The following is a 16,628-nucleotide window of genomic DNA, read 5'->3' on the forward strand; positions in this document are numbered from 1 at the left end:
AAAATGGCTAGCCAGCTATTTTGTTTTTTGCAGAATAACCAACGTATGCCTACTTGCTTTTATACGCCATGTTGGGCCGGAAATCTTTCAAGACGAGGAGGGATGCATTTTGCCCAGAAAATGGGCTATAAGTAATAAGAAATGGGCTATAAGTAATAATAAATGGGCTGTAAAATGAAAAAATACAGCAAACAGGCAATTAGTTCCAAAATACTGTTTTCTTTCGGATTTTGATATTTTAAATTTCATTGTTTTTGTGCAGGTAAAATTTCATTGAATTTAAATTAAGGTATATTTAGATTTAAAATTAATTTGAATCTGGCTAGAAATTTCGGGCTGTATGCTGTTTGGGATAGATTTGGAGGCTGACTTGTGGGTCTACTAGGTTGACGTGTACTTTGGCTTTGTCAACATAGTCCACAAACGATTCTAGCAGCAGTGACCGTTGGATGTTAATCCAACGGCCGTGCTGCTTCTTCAATATCTGATCTTCTTGCTCCAGCTGGCCAAACCAGCTCCGGTGGGACTGCCTGCTCCCACCTCCCGTGGCCGGCTGTGCTACCGCACAGGCCACACCGCCCCACCCTACTTCATTGCTGGTCAGGCCATTCCTCTACTCACCCACACCTCCTGTTATTTTCCAGCGACGGCAGCCGAACTAGTAAACCCTCGTACTCCCCACCGCGTGGGCAACCATTGTCGAGTCTTCCCCGGCTCCGTGTCGTTCCCTTCCTAGGCCTCGCCGTCGTCCACCTCCATGGTGCTCTCGGCGCGGCCTGGTCAATGAACGACATCCATCGGCCGTGGACTATATGCGCAAAATAATGATTCCTCCACCTGGCAGCTGGGACACACCGGAAGGGCCTCTGTATTTCGCGGAAAAAAACGTTCCCCCGCTGACATGTCGGACCCACCAGCTATATCTTCGCACGCAAGGAAGTGCCTCCTTATTACGCACAAAAAAATGAATACCCCCCTGCTAGCTGGGACCCACCATTGTGGGAGGCTGACTTGTGGGCCTACTAAGTTGACGGGGATGGAGGGCTTTGTCAACTTAGTCAATATGAACGATTCTAGCTCCAGTGAACGTACGATGTCCATCCAACGGCCGTAGTGCTTCTTCAACCTCTGGTCTTCTTGCTCCAGCCGCCCAAAGCAGCGTCGGTCGTGCCGCATGCTCCTGCCTCCCGTGGCCGGCTGTGCTGCCACGGAGGCCTCACCGCCCCCTACTATTCCCACCGCTGGCCAGGCCCTGCGACGACCGCAGCCTCACACCGCAGCCGAACCAGTGAACCCTCCTACTCCTCTCCGCACGGGCTTCCACTGCCACATCTTCCCCGGCTCCGCGCCGTCCCTTTCCTAGGCCTCGCCATCGTCCACCGCCGTGGTGCTCTCCGCGCGGCGTGGTCAACGTGGTCAAGGAACGGCTTCCATCGGAAGAGTACTGTACGTGGAGAGGCTGAAAGCTGGGTCCACGGCCACAGCCCAGTTTTTTTGTGATTTGCCAAGTAAGTCGCTTTGTCAGGCCTGTTGGGCTGCAAATCTTTCAAGACGAGGAGAGTTTTCATTCGGCTGGCCGAGAAAATGGCCCATCAGTAATGAGAAATGGGCTATACATTTTTAAAACACATCAAACCGGCAATTAGTTTCAAATATCTTTTTTTCATTTCGAGATTTTAAATTACATTAATTTTTATGCGTGGAGAATTTGTTGGATTTTATATTGATATACATTTATTTTTAAAATCAGTTTGAATGTGAGTCGAAATTTCGGGATTAAAAACAGTTCGGACCGCACCGAAATATGCAAAATTTCGTATATTTTTTTAACCGTGCCACAATATGGGCTGTAATGCTAACAAAAAGAATATGGGCTCCAAAAAACCCTTAAGAATTAGCAAATGGGTTGTATGTTGTTTCCACATATTTGAGGCTTTCCTAAAAAAAGGTTGACGCACAAGCACTGACTGTTGGATGTCCATCGAACGGCCGCCGTGCTTCTTCAATCTCTGCTCTTCCGGCTCCAGCCGGTCAAACAAGTGCCAGCGGGAGGACTGCCTGCTCTCTCCTCCCCGCGGCCGGCTGTGCTGCCGCGCAGGCCTCACCGCCCCACCGTACTCCCATCGCTGGCCTAGCTATCCCTCTACTCACCCACACCTGATGTTATTCTCCGGCGACGGTAGACGAACCAGCAAACCCTCATACAGCCGTACCCCCCTCCACGTGGGAAACAACTGCCGAGTCTTCCCTGCCTCCGTGTCATTCCCTTCCTAGGCCTCGCCGTCGTCCACCGCCCTGGTGCTCGCGCGGCATAGTCAACATGGTCAACGACCGACATGCATCTGAAGTGGACTGTACGTGGAGAGGCCGACAGCTGGGTCCACGGTCGCACGCAAGGAAATGCCTCCTTATTACGCGCAAAATAATTATTCCTCCACCTGACATCAGGGACCCACCAAAGGGCCTCAGTATTTCACGAAAAAAAAATTACCACCGCTGATAGCTTGGACCCACCAGCTATATCTTCGCACGCAAGGAAGTGCCTCCTTATTACGCACAAAAAAGATGAATACTCCCCCTGTTAGCTGGGACCCAGTATAGTGGCAGGCTGACTTGTGGGCCTACTAAGTTGACGGGGACGGAGGGCTTTGTCAACTTAGTCAATATATGCATGATTCTAGCTCCAGTGACCATACGATGTCCATCCAATGGCCGTAGTGCTTCTTCAACCTCTGGTCTTCTTGCTCCAGCCGCCCAAACCAGCGCCGGTCATGCCTCATGCTCCTGCCTCCCGTGGCCGGCTGCGATGCGGCGGAGGCCTCACCGCCCCCTACTACTCCCACTGCTGGCAAGGCCATCCCTCTACTCACCCACACCCCCTGTTATTCTGCGGCGATGGCAGCCTCACACCGCAGCGAACCAGTGAACCCTCGTACTCCTCTGTGCGTGGGCATCCACTGCCGCGTCTTCTCCGGCTCCGCGTCATCCCCTTCCTAGGCCTCGCCGTCGTCCACCGCCCTAATGCTCTCGGCGCGGCGTGGTAAACATGGTCAAGGAACGGCTTCCATCGGACGTGGACTGTACGTGGACAGGCTGACAGCTGGGTCCACGGCCGCAGCAAGGAAGTGCCTCCTTATTACATGCAAAATAATTATTCCTCCACCTGACAGCGGGGACCCCCCAAACGGGCCACCGTATTTCGTGAAGAAAACGTTTCCCCCCTGACTGCTGGGACCCACCAGCTACATCTTCGCATGCAAGGAAGTGCCTGACAGTCGGGACCCACCTGGTCGAAGCGTACGTAGCATTGTCATTCTGGTCGCGAATGTGTACGTACATATATACTGGTCGATGTAGAGGCGCGCACGTGTCGTAGTAGAGGCACGCACGTGTCGTAGTAGAGGCACGCACGTAGCATGTACACGTACGTACAGCGGCCAGGGTGCAAGAAAGAAAATATGGCCACGTACGTACATACGGGCAGGGTCTCGAACGCCTACTCGCGCATACGTACGGCCAGGGCTCGTGTACATGGCTGGGTCGGAATGGAGAAACAGCGTCGTCGTCGTGTTCATGGGGAGGCAACGGGATGCGTCGTGTTCAAGGGGAGGCAACGGAATGCGTCGTGTTCATCGGGAGGCAACGGAACGCGTGGGAGCCAACTGCTGGGTCGGAACGGAATGCGTGGTCGTGTTCATCGGGAGGGCTTGGATAGAACAGGCGATGGAAACAAGGTCGGGCGTACCGCAGAACGGAGGAAACGGACCTCCTACGATCGAAACGGGGGTCCTGTTGATTGGGAGGGGTGTGGCATACCGCAAAACGGACGAAACGGACCTCCTACGGTAGAAATCGGGGTCCTGTTCATCAGGAGGGGTGTGGCGTACCGCAAAACGGACGAAACGGACTTGTGTTGGAGCGCTACGGTCGAAACGGGGGTCATGTTCATCGGGAGGGGTGTGGCGTACCATAAAACGGGACTCCACGGGATACTGTTCATCTCCACCGTCGACCTCCTCCAGCCTCCACGGGCTACTGTCGACCTCCTCCAGCCTCCACGGGCTCCTGTTCATCCAGCCTCCACCACGCACTACTCCACCGGCTACTGTTCAACCACCCCTCCACCATCTACTGTTCATCCAGCCCTCCACACCACGGGGTCCTGTTCAACCACCCCTCCACGGGCACCCCTCCACCGTCCACTGTTCATCCAGCCCTCCACCACACCACGGGGTCTTGTTCATCCAGAGGCAACGCCACCGCTCACTGTTCATCCAAACCCCCCGCAACACTCACTGTTCATCCCAGAGGTAGCATCGATCGGCTTCAGTTAGCAGCAGTAGCGAAGGAATTGCTCGATCGGGTTCAGTTAACAGCCATCGATCGATCGCTCGGGTTCAGTAATGCGTAGCCTGCAGTGCAATCGCTCAGGTTCAGTTAGAGCCCAATGCCTCGCTTGGGTTCAGTTAGAGCCAATGCCTCGCACACACGCGCATACGTGTACGAGAGAAACGCGCATCGCTCGGCCCCGACCTCCCACCGTAATCGGGAACTCCCCGAAATTTTCCTCGCCCTCGCTTCTACCATGGTTTTTTCCGTCATGGACGGCCCAAAGAATGTCATGCAGCTGCATCTCCGGCCCGCCCAGGACGAAAAGCCCATTTTCTGTCATGATTTTTTGTCATAGAAGTAGGAGCCCACCACATCTATGATGATACCGGGTTTTGTCACAATTATCGTCATAGAAGTGTCATATGTATGATAGAAAAAAATTCGTTCAGTCCAAAATGTCATGGATGCGTCTTTTTTTTGTAGTGCAAGGAAGGTATAATTCAGGAGCTCAGCAGAAGCCTCGCCTAACCCCCGAACTCGGGAGGACTTGTTCATAACCATGGAGGCCACAACCACAATGGAGGAAGTACCCATAATCATACTGGCCCAAGGAATGGGAATGGGAATGGAGCAAGCAATAATCAGAACCGTTCCAATCCAACCACACCCGCCAAGAGAGACCTAAGCCACGTTACTTGCTTCAAGTGCGGGAAGACTGGACACTATGCCACGGAGTGCCCTGAAGCAAAGAATGGAAATGATAATGGGAGCACTGGGAAGAAGCCCAATCCATTCAACAAAGGACAAGTGAACCATGTTAATGTGGAGGAGGTTGAAGAGCAGCCAGACACGGTTATTGGTAAGTTTTTGGTTAAGTCTTTTACCGCCCTTGTTCTTTTTGGTACTGGTGCATCGCATTCATACATATCAAGGCGATTTGTGGATAAGTTTAAACTGCCAGCCCAAACCCTTAGGACCCCTCTGTTAGTAAGTTCACCTGGAGCAGAGTATATGTCTAGTCGATGGTGCGACCAAATACCCTTAACCATTGGTAGCCATGTTTTCCCATCCGACCTAATAATCTTGGAGTCACAAGGATTGGATGTGATATTAGGCATGGACTGGATGTCAAAGTATGGAGGAAGCATTGACTGTGTTAGTAAGTCAATTTGTCTCACCACCCCGGAGGGAAAAGGGATTAAGTATGTATCTAGGCACGCGCTAAATACCCTCACGGGAATTGTTCAAGAGGAAGTGCCTGTAGTGAAGGATTACCCGGATGTTTTTCCAGAGGAGTTACCAGGCATGCCACCGGATCGAGACATCGAGTTTTTGAAAGAGCTATTGCCAGGCACCGGGCCTATATCAAAGAGACCCTATCGGATGCCCGCGAATGATCTGGAAGAGATTAAGAAGCAGATCAAGGAGTTATTGGAGAAAGGTTAAATTTGATGGAGTTCATCACCATGGGGAGCCCCAGTGCTTTTGGTTGAGAAGAAGGATAAGTCTCTTAAGAATGGTTATTGATTATCGCGCGTTAAATGAGGTGACGATCAAGAACAAATACCCACTGCCGATGATCAATGATTTTTTTGACCAGCTGCAAGGAGCTAAGGTGTTTTCAAAGGTAGATCTGCGATCTGGATATCACCATCTTAAGATTCGAGAGAAGGGTATACCAAAGACAACATTTACCACAAGGTACGGGTTGTATGAGTATACGGTCATGTCATTTGGACTGACTAACGCCCCTGCCTATTTCATGAGCATGATGAACAAAGTGTTCATGGAATATTTGGATAAGTTTGTTGTGGTGTTCATTGATGATATAATGGTATACTCGAAGAATGAGGAGGAGCACGAAGAGCATTTGCGTTTAGTTCTCGAGAAACTCAGGGAACACCAGTTGTATGCCAAGTTTAGCAAATGTGAGTTTTGGTTGAAGGAAGTCGGATTCCTTGGACATGTTATATCAGGAGAAGGTGTAGCAGTAGATCCCACCAAGGTTCAGTCAGTCACTGAATGGTTGGCACCCACTTCAGTTAGCGAGATCCGCAGTTTTCTTGGACTCGCAGGATACTATCGGAGATTCATTGAGAATTTTTCCAAGATTGAGAAACCAATAACGGAGTTATTGAAGAAGGATACCAAATTTAAATGGACGGAAGAATGTGAGGCGAGTTTTCAGGAGTTAAAGAAACGTTTGACTACAGCCCCAGTGTTGATTCTGCCGGATATACGTAAGGAGTTTCAAGTGTATTGTGATGCCTCTCGCCTAGGACTTGGAAGTGTGCTTATGTAGGACGAAAGAGTTGTTTCGTATGCCTCACGACAACTAAAACCACACGAATTGAATTATGCCACGCATGATTTGGAGTTAGTAGCAGTAGTGCATGCGTTGAAGACTTGGAGACATTACCTTATTGGAAACCGTTGTGATGTGTACACGGATCATAAGAGTTTGAAATACATTTTCACACAGAAGGAGTTGAACCTTAGGCAGAGGAGATGGTTGGAGCTTATAAAGAATTATGACATGAAGCTTCACTATCATCCAGGCAAGGCCAATGTCATAGCAGACGCCTTGAGTCGGAAGAGTTATGCTAATACCCTAGTGAGCACGGGATTTCCAAAGGAGTTAGCAGATGATCTCAGACTTCGACTGGAGATTGTTCCTAGAGATTTTGTTGCAACAATGGAAGTTCAGTCGACATTGTTAGGAAAGATTCGAGAAGCTCAGAAGGATGACTAAGAGATTGCTGAGATAAAGGAGAGAATGGGCAAAGGAAAGGCCAAAGGTTTTCGTGAGGATGAGCACGACACCTTATGGTTTGAGGACCGTGTTTATGTGCCCAATAACACAGAGATCAGGAAGTTAATACTTCAGGAGGCTCATGACTCACCATACTCGATACACCTCGGAAACACCAAGATGTATTTGGATTTGAAGGAACATTTCTGGTGGACTGGTATGAAGAAGGATATTGCCGAGTATGTAGCCGTATGTGATGTATGTCAGAGAGTGAAGGCTGAGCATCAAAAGCCAGCAGGATTGTTACAGCCTATGCCGATATCCGAATGGAAGTGGGATAAACTTGGCATGGACTTTATCACCGGATTACCCAGGACCAAATCAGGATATGATTCTATATGGGTAAGAGTTGATCGCTTGACCAAAGTTGCTCACTTTATCCCAGTGAAAACCACCTATACAAGTGTGAAGTTGGCCAAGATATACATGACCAGGATCGTATGTCTACATGGAGTTCCTAGGACCATCGTATCAGATAGAGGAACACAGTTTACCTCAAAGTTTTGGCATCAGCTGCACCAGACTTTGGGAACGAGATTCGAGTTCAGTACAGCATTCCACCCGCAGACGGATGGACAGACCGAGAGAGTCAACCAGATTCTGGAGGATATGTTGAGAGCTTGTGCGCTAGATTATGGATCTAGCTGGGATGACAATTTGCCCTATGCGGAGTTCTCATACAACAATAGCTATCAAGCCAGTTTGAAGATGGCACCGTTCGAAGCCCTGTATGGACGAAGGTGCAGAACATCGTTGTTATGGGGTGAAGTTGGAGACCGTCCATTGTTTGGACCAGATTTGATCAAGGAGTCTGAAGAAAAGGTTAAGTTGATTTGAGATAGAGTGAAGGTAGCTCAGTCCAGGCAGAAGAGTTATGCAGATTCGAAACGCAAGGAAATAACCTATGAAATTGGAGATAGAGCATATTTGCGAGTATCACCTCTGCGAGGAGTGATATGTTTTGGAGTTAAGGGAAAGTTAGCCCCGAGATTTGTAGGACCGTACCAAATTTTGGAGCGTATGGGAGAAGTTGCCTACAAGTTGGAGTTACCTGAAGGACTGTCAGGAGTTCATGATGTGTTTCATGTTTCTCAGTTGAAAAATGTCATGCGGAGATGGCCGATATACCGCTAAGAGATACAGTGCCATTGGAGGCGATTCAGTTGGACAGTGATCTAACCTATGAGGAGAAGCCAGTCAGGATTCTTGAATTTGCCAGCCGAGTCACCCGCAGCAAGGTTATCAAGTTTTGCAAGGTTCAATGGATCCATCATACCGAGGATGAAGCCACCTGGGAACGATAGGATGATCTTCGCAAAGACCACCCACACCTATTCTCTAGCCAACCCGAATCTCGAGGGCGAGATTCATCTTAAGGGGGGGTAGGTTTGTAACATCCCAAATTTTCAATTTGGAATGTTATACATAGATCATTCAAGCATATCATATTTTGTTGCAATTCGATTCGCGATCCTCGAAATCCTAAGCAACTCAAGGACCCTCGGAGAGAGTTGGGGATTTCTCAGTTTTCATATTTGAGTTTTATCAAATATTGAAACGAGGATTCTTGGTTTTAATTATTTTTCTCTCCGAAAAATATTTCATATTAAAATATATGAGAGGAGATAATATGACTTCTCCAAAATAAATGAAATATTGGAGGAAAAATATTAAAATCAAATATTTGATTTTATTCAGAGTTTATTGCTATTTTATTTGAATTAGAAAAATTGCACGTTTTTCAAATTGCATTTTAGGGCCAAGAAAATGTTCAGCTTGTTCTAAATATTTTATTTAGACGGTGAAAATTTGTTTTGGCATTTTTAGATTTTTATTTTATTTTCTAGGATTTATTTAATTTCCAGCGGAATTATTTAAAAAAAGTCCCAGCGCCCGACTGGGCCGAAGCCCAGCCGAGCCGGCCCGCTAGCCCCGCGCTGCCGTCCCCTTCCAGGAGACCGGGAGGCCGCCACCGCCCGCGACGCCGAGTCCGGCCAGGACTCTGCTGCGCCCCCCTTGCCCCCTCCCCAAGCAAGCACCCCCCTCCTTTTATACCCGCCCCCGGAGCCCCCACCACCACCAACCCCCCCGCCTGCCTCGCCCCGCCCCGCAGCGCCGCGCGCCGCCGCCTAGCAGCGTCGCGCCGCCGCCCTTTGCCACGCGCCGTTGCCGCCTGTCGCCGCCCCGCGCGCGCCCACCGCCGCAGCCCCACCTCGCCGGAGGTAAAGCCGCCGTTGCCGCCGCCGATTTTTTTAGAAAAGACCGATCTGGTTTTTTTAAAGAAAAACCCTAGGTTCATTTTTTAGAATAGATCGGTTTATTTTTTCCTCGGTTTAGTTTAATTAGCGGACGTTCGTCCGTACGTTCGTTTTAATGAACGGTGTTCGCCCATTAGCCACAGACAGCGAACGATCGTTCGTTAGCCTGTTCGTCAGTTTCCTTTTTCTCGGATTTTCTGTGATTATTTTCGATCGTGATTTCTGATCCGACTTTTGTTTTAGTTTATCTTTTCGCTCGTTTGTCGGAATCAGGCGATTCAAGCGCCTAGATCTTTGTCTCAAAACCCTCTTTCTGTTTAACCAACTTGAACAAGATTTTGGTACTGTAAAATTTGACTTTAGGTCCAGATTAGTAATCGGATCTTGTTTCTTTCGCAGTTTCAGTTTCGTTGCTCCGTTTGATTTGATTCTTTTTACAAACCGGAGTTCTTAAGTTGAACTTTCTAGTTAGATTTTCTTATTTGAGATTTACTCATGCTTCTTTGCTTGATTGCTTATGCATGCTATTGTTTGTTTGCGATAGAACACCCGGAGTGTGAAGCGTGCTACTACGAGTATCTAGGTTTTGCGGATCATCAGCAAGGCAACTAACACTTTGATCATACCTCTTTATCACCCAGTTTTTATGCATTAGCTCCAATCCTCAAACATTGCATGATTAGGATGTGATTTAACATGTGGGTTGGGAAGTAGTTGATGAGGTAGAACCTATTTCCCTGTTATTACCAAACCATTGGGAGTTACTTCTACGTAATGCTTATATTGCTATGCTATGCTCGTAGACATGGTTTGAGCGAGTGAATCCATGACAGATGCGAGATTATTAATTAATGGTTCAACTTAAGGTGGCAACTTAAATACACATCTGGGTGGATTGTTTGTTGGGCACCTGGGGAATCTAGTGTTGTCCTAGGATATCCCGGAGTACCCGTGTGATAATCCTAAGGTCCGCCACCTAGGCTCAAAGGGAACTGAGATATTTCATGCTAGAAACTTTTGTGTGCAGCCACAAGCTATTATGGGCTCTAGCATAGTTGAGTAAGTTGCGTGAAGCTCTTGAAGAGGTGGATCAGCAGGTCGAGGGATGTAGGTTGGTATGGTCTGCCCGGAGTAAGGAGTTAATGCTTCTGAAAGACTGTGTCTCGGTCATCCGTTTCTCAAACACCATGTAGTGCGAGAAATACAACGGAGGAGATCGAGTCCTATGGGGAAAAGTGCGCAAACCTCTGCATAGTGTATAAACTAATCATGGTTAGCCGTGTCCCGGTTATGGACAAATCTTGAGTATCTGGTACTTGGATTATCATATGTATCTCATCACTCTAAATTAATATTGTTGGGTTGATAATTACTTTTAATTGGGATTGAGTTGGAGGAACCTTCTCAATGATGTTTCAACTACCATGATAGTTAAATAAAATCTATTCCTTTGTTGTAGGGAAAAATTGGCTTTTCGCAAAACTATAACGGTAGAGCTTTCCACCAGCCAAATATGCATGTAGTGATAGCAATATTATGTTCTTGCTCTACTGTGTTACATTGCCAGCATATTCCATGTGCTGACCGGTTTTCGGGCTGCAATGTATTATGTTGTAGACTTTTTAGACGAGGAGTAAGGTTCGTTAGGTCGTTGCCGTGTAGCTCAGCTATGCCGTTGGAATTGATGGACTCACTTTATCTTCCAATCCTTCCGTTGTAATCGTATTAGATGGCCTTAAGCCATATTTATTGTAATAAGTTTTCTGTTGAGACATTTGATGTAATAAGTGTGTAATTGCTACTCTGTTATAAATCCATGAGTACTGTGTGTGTCAGCATTACCGATCCAGGGATGACACGGAAGCACAGAGAGTTGACCGTTTGAGGTTGGGTCGCTACATCGTGGGCCCCTGATGCTCCACCGACCTCAACTCCAACTCTATATATTCACGTCCGGGGAGAAAAAATCAGAGAGAAGGATTCATCGCGTTTTACGATACAGAGCCGCCGTCAAGCCCTAATCTCTCTCGGGAGGGCTGATCTGGAGTTTGTTCGGGGCTCCTGAGAGGGGAATCCGTCGCCATCATCATCATCAACCTTCCTCCATCACCAATTTCATGATGATCACCGCCGTGCATGAGTAATTCCATCGTAGGCTTGCTGGACGGTGATGGGTTGGATGAGATTTATCATGTAATCGAGTTAGTTTTGTTAGGGTTTGATCCCTAGTATCCATTATGTTTTGAGATTGATGTTGTTATGACTTTGCTATGCTTAATGCTTGTCACTAGGGCCTGAGTGCCATGATTTCAGATCTGAACCTATTATGTTTTCATGAATATATGTGAGTTCTTGATCCTATCTTGCAAGTCTATAGTCACCTATTATGTGTTATGATCTGTTAACCCCGAAGTGACAATAATCGGGATACTTACCGGTGATGACCGTAGTTTGAGGAGTTCATGTATTCACTAATTGTCAATGCTTTGGTCCGGTACTCTATTAAAAGGAGGCCTTAATATACCTTAAATTCCAATAGGACCCCGCTGCCACGGGAGGGTAGGACAAAAGATGTCATGCAAGTTCTTTTCCATAAGCACGTATGACTATATTCGGAATACATGCCTACATTACATTGATGAACTGGAGCTAGTTCTGTGTCACCCTATGTTATAACTGTTGCATGAGGAATCGCATCCGACATAACTATCCATCACTAATCCATTGCCTATGAACTTTTCACATATTGATCTTTGCTTAGTTACTTTTCCGTTGCCACTGTTACAATTACTACAAAACCAATATTGTTACTTTTGCCACCTTTACCGTTACTTCCATATTACATTGCTACTAAATACTTTGCTACAGATATTAAGGCTTTCAGGTGCGGTTGAATTGATAACTCAACTGTTAATACTTGACAATATTCGTTGGCTCCCCTTGTGTCGAATCAATAAATTTGGGTTGAATACTCTACCCTCGAAAACTATTGCGATCCCCTATACTTGTGGGTTATCAGGGGGCGCGTGCCTCCTCCCGTGGCCTTCCTCCTCTCCTCCACTATGGCCCATTAGGCCCATTAACTTTCTCGGGGGTTCTGGTAGCCTCCCGGTACTCCGAAAAATCCCCGAACCTTATCAAAACCATTCCGGTGTCCTTATATAACCTTACAATATATCAATCTTTACCTCTCGACCATTTCGAGACTCCTCGTCATGTACGTGATCTCATTCGGGACTCCAAACAAACTTCGGTCAACATAATACATAACTCATAATACAAATCGTCATCGAACATTAAGCGTGCAGACCCTACGGGTTCGAGAACTATGTAGACATGACCGAGACACATCTCCGGTCAATAACTAATAGCGGAACCTGGATGCTCATATTGGATCCTACATATTCTACGAAGATCTTTATCGGTCAAACCACATAACAACATACGTTATTCCCTTTGTCATCGGTATGTTACTGGCCCAAGATTCGATCGTCGGTATCATCATACCTAGTTCAATCTCGTTACCGGCAAGTCTCTTTACTCGTTCCATAATGCATCATCCCGTAACTAACTCATTAGTTGCATTGCTTGCAAGGCTTTATAGTGATGTGCTTTACCGAGAGGGCCTAGAGGTACCTCTCCGATACTCGGAGTGACAAATCCTAATCTTGATCTATGCCAACTCAACAAACACCTTCAGAGACACCGGTATAGCATCTTTATAATCACCCAGTTACGTTGTGACGTTTGATAGCACACAAGGTGTTCCTCCGGTATTCGGGAGTTGCATAATCTCATAGTTAGAGGAATATGTATAAGTCATGAAGAAAGCAATAGCAATAAAACTTAATGATCATTATGCTAAGCTAACGGATGGGTCTTGTCCATCACATCATTCTCTAATGATGTGATCTCGTTCATCAAATGACAACACATGTCTATGGTTAGGAAACTTAACCATCTGTGATTAACGAGCTAGTCAAATAGAGGCATACTAGGGACACTCTGTTTTGTCTATGTATTCACACATGTACTAAGTTTTCGGTTAATACAATTGTAGCATGAATAATAAAAATTTATCATGATATAAGGAAATATAAATAACAACTTTATTGTTGCCTCTAGGGCATATTTCCTGCAAGCAATACTGGCACCGGAGACAACAAAACTCCAGATGATGCCGAAGATCCTGAAGACCTCGCCGAGCCTACGTCCGAGCAGGATGAGTGGGAGGAGGGACAAGTTAACCCTGAAGAGCCTGTCGAGAATGAGGATTTGGAGGATAGTAACTATCTACCGGTCTCCGAGGAAGATGTCAGCCTCGGCAACGAAGAATTCATCGTTCCAGAGGATCCCCTCGAGCAAGAGCGCTTTAAGCAACAGCTAATTGCAACTGCGAGGAGTCCAAAAAAGAAACAGCAGCAGCTTCAAGCCGAACAGGATACGCTCAACGACAGATGGACTCACGTCCTAGCTACCAAGGAATACGGCCTCGAGCGCCCAACAAAGAGTTATCTGAAGCGCCGACTACTACCACAATTCGATGACGAGGCCCTTGAGCCAATACCGTCAAGATATAATCACACTGACGAACCAGACTGACCACCACGTGGACGAGACAAAGCGGCTGCTTACGCCGAACACCTACCCGCGCCACCTCGTCGTCGAGGCAAAGAGGCAGCGGCTCTGAACTACACCTATGACTTACGTCAGGACCTAGACAATAGAGCCGGTCAGACTAGATCAATCTATGGATCAAGGGGGCATGCTCCAACACGAGATGACGGCCATCAAGCTTGGAGCGATAAGCATAACCTCACTCGGGCTGAAAACCGAACACGGATGTCATTCGAACTCTGCCACGACATTGCCTGATACAGAGGCACCGCACACCCCTTATGCTTTACCGATGAGGTAATGCAGCACTAGTTTCCAGAAGGGTTTAAACCCATAAACATAGAAGCATACGATGGAACAACAGATCCCGTAGTATGGATTGAAGATTTTCTTCTCCATATTCACATGGCTCGCGGTGACGATCTCCACGCCATTAAATACCTCCCCCTAAAGTTAAAGGGACCTGCACGACACTGGCTAAACAGCCTCCCAGAGAACTCTATTGGCAGCTGGGAAGATTTGGAGGATGCATTTCGAGACAACTTCCAAGGTACTTATGTCCGGCCACCGGACGCCGATGACCTCAGTCACATAGTCCGGCAACCCGGAGAGTCGGCCCGCAAACTCTGGACTCGGTTCTTAATTAAAAAGAACCAAATCATCGACTGTCTGGACACTGAAGCCCTATCGGCCTTTAAACATAGCGTCCGCGACGAATGGCTTGCCTGACACCTCGGCCAAGAAAAGCCGAAGTCTATGGTAGCTCTTACCACACTCATGACCCACTTCTGCGCAGGAGAAGACAGCTGGTTAGCTCATAGAAGCAACAGCACCAGTGACCCCGGCACCTCCAAAGCCAGGGATGGCAACGGACGGCCACGACATAGCAAACACAAGCGTCAATACAACAATGAAGAAACCGAAGATACGGCGGTCAACTTCGGATTCAGCGGCTCTAAACCCGGTTGGCGGAAGAAGCCATTCAAAGGAAACTGGGACGGCCCATCCAATTTGGACAAAATACTCGACAATCCTTGCCAGATTCATGGCACCCCCGACAAGCCTGCAAATCATTCCAACAGAAACTGTTGGGTCTTCAAACAGGCCAGTAAATTAAATACCGAACATAAGGGGAAAGGGCCGCCAAGCGAGGACGATGATGAGCCCCGCCCACCGAACACAAGGGGGCAGAAGAAATTTTCCCATGAGGTAAAAACAGTGAATATGATATACGTCACTCATATCCCCAAGAGGGAGCGCAAGCGCGCATTAAGGGACGTCTACGTCGTAAAGCCGGTCGCCCCAAAATTCAACCATTGGTCGGCTTGTCCGATCACCTTCGATCGCAGGGACCACCCGACCAGTATCCGTCATAGAGGTTCGGCAGCCCTGGTCCTCAATCCAATCATCGATGGATTCTATCTCACTCGAGTCTTTATGGACGGCGGCAGCAGTCTTAACTTGATTTATCAAGACACTATTCGTAAAATGGGTATTGACCCGTCAAGAATCAAGCCTAGTAACTGTTGGGGAACACAGTAATTTCAAAAAAATCCTACGCACACGCAAGATCTATCTAGGTGATGCAAAGCAATGAGAGGGAAGAGTGTTGTCCACGTACCCTCGTAGACAGTAAGCAGAAGCGTTATGACAACGCGGTTGATGTAGTCGAACGTCTTCACGATCCAAACGATCCTAGCACTGAAGATACGACACATCCGCGATCTGCACACGTTCAGCTCGGTGACATCCCGCGAACTCTAGATCCAGCTGACTGTCGAGGGACAGTTTCATCAGCACGACGGCGTGATGACGGTGATGATGAAGCTACCGGCGCAGGGCTTCGCCTAAGCACTGCAACGATATGACCAAGTTGGATTATGGTGGAGGGAGGCACCGCACACGGCTAAACAATGTCAACTTGTGTGTTCTAGGGTGCCCCTGCCCCCGTATATAAAGGAGCAAGGGGGAGGCTAGCCAGCCCTTGGGCGCCCAAGGAGGGGAGGAATCCTCCTCCTAGTAGGAGTAGGATTCATTCTTTCCTAGTCCTACTAGGAGGGGGAAGGAAGGAGTGGGAGAGGGGAAGGAAACGGGCCCCCCCTAGTACAATTCGGACTCAAGGAGAAGGGGCATGCGGCCTAACCTGGCCGTCCCCCTCTTTATCCAGTAAGGCCCATCTAGGCCCATTAGTACCCCGGGGGGGTCCGATAACCCTCCGGCACTCTGGTTTTATCCGAAACCACCCAGAACACTTCTGGTGTCTGAATGTAGCCATCCATTATATTAAAAAAAATTGTATCGACCATTTCGAGACTCCTTGTTATGTCCGTGATCACATCTGGGACTCCGAACTACCTTCGGTATATCAAAACACATAAACTCATAATATCGATCGTCATCGAACGTTAAGCGTGCGGACCCTACGGGTTCGAGAACTGTATAGACGTGACCGAGACTCATCTCCGATCAATAACCAATAGCGGAACCTGGATGCTCATATTGGTTCCTACATATTCTACGAATATCTTTCTCGGTCAAACCGCATAACAACATACGTTGTTCCCTTTGTCATCGGTATGTTACTTGCCCGAGATTCGGTCGTCGGTATC

The sequence above is a fragment of the Triticum urartu genome, chromosome 5 (assembly GCF_003073215.2).
Source record: "Triticum urartu cultivar G1812 chromosome 5, Tu2.1, whole genome shotgun sequence".
NCBI classification, from domain to species: Eukaryota; Viridiplantae; Streptophyta; class Magnoliopsida; order Poales; family Poaceae; genus Triticum; species Triticum urartu.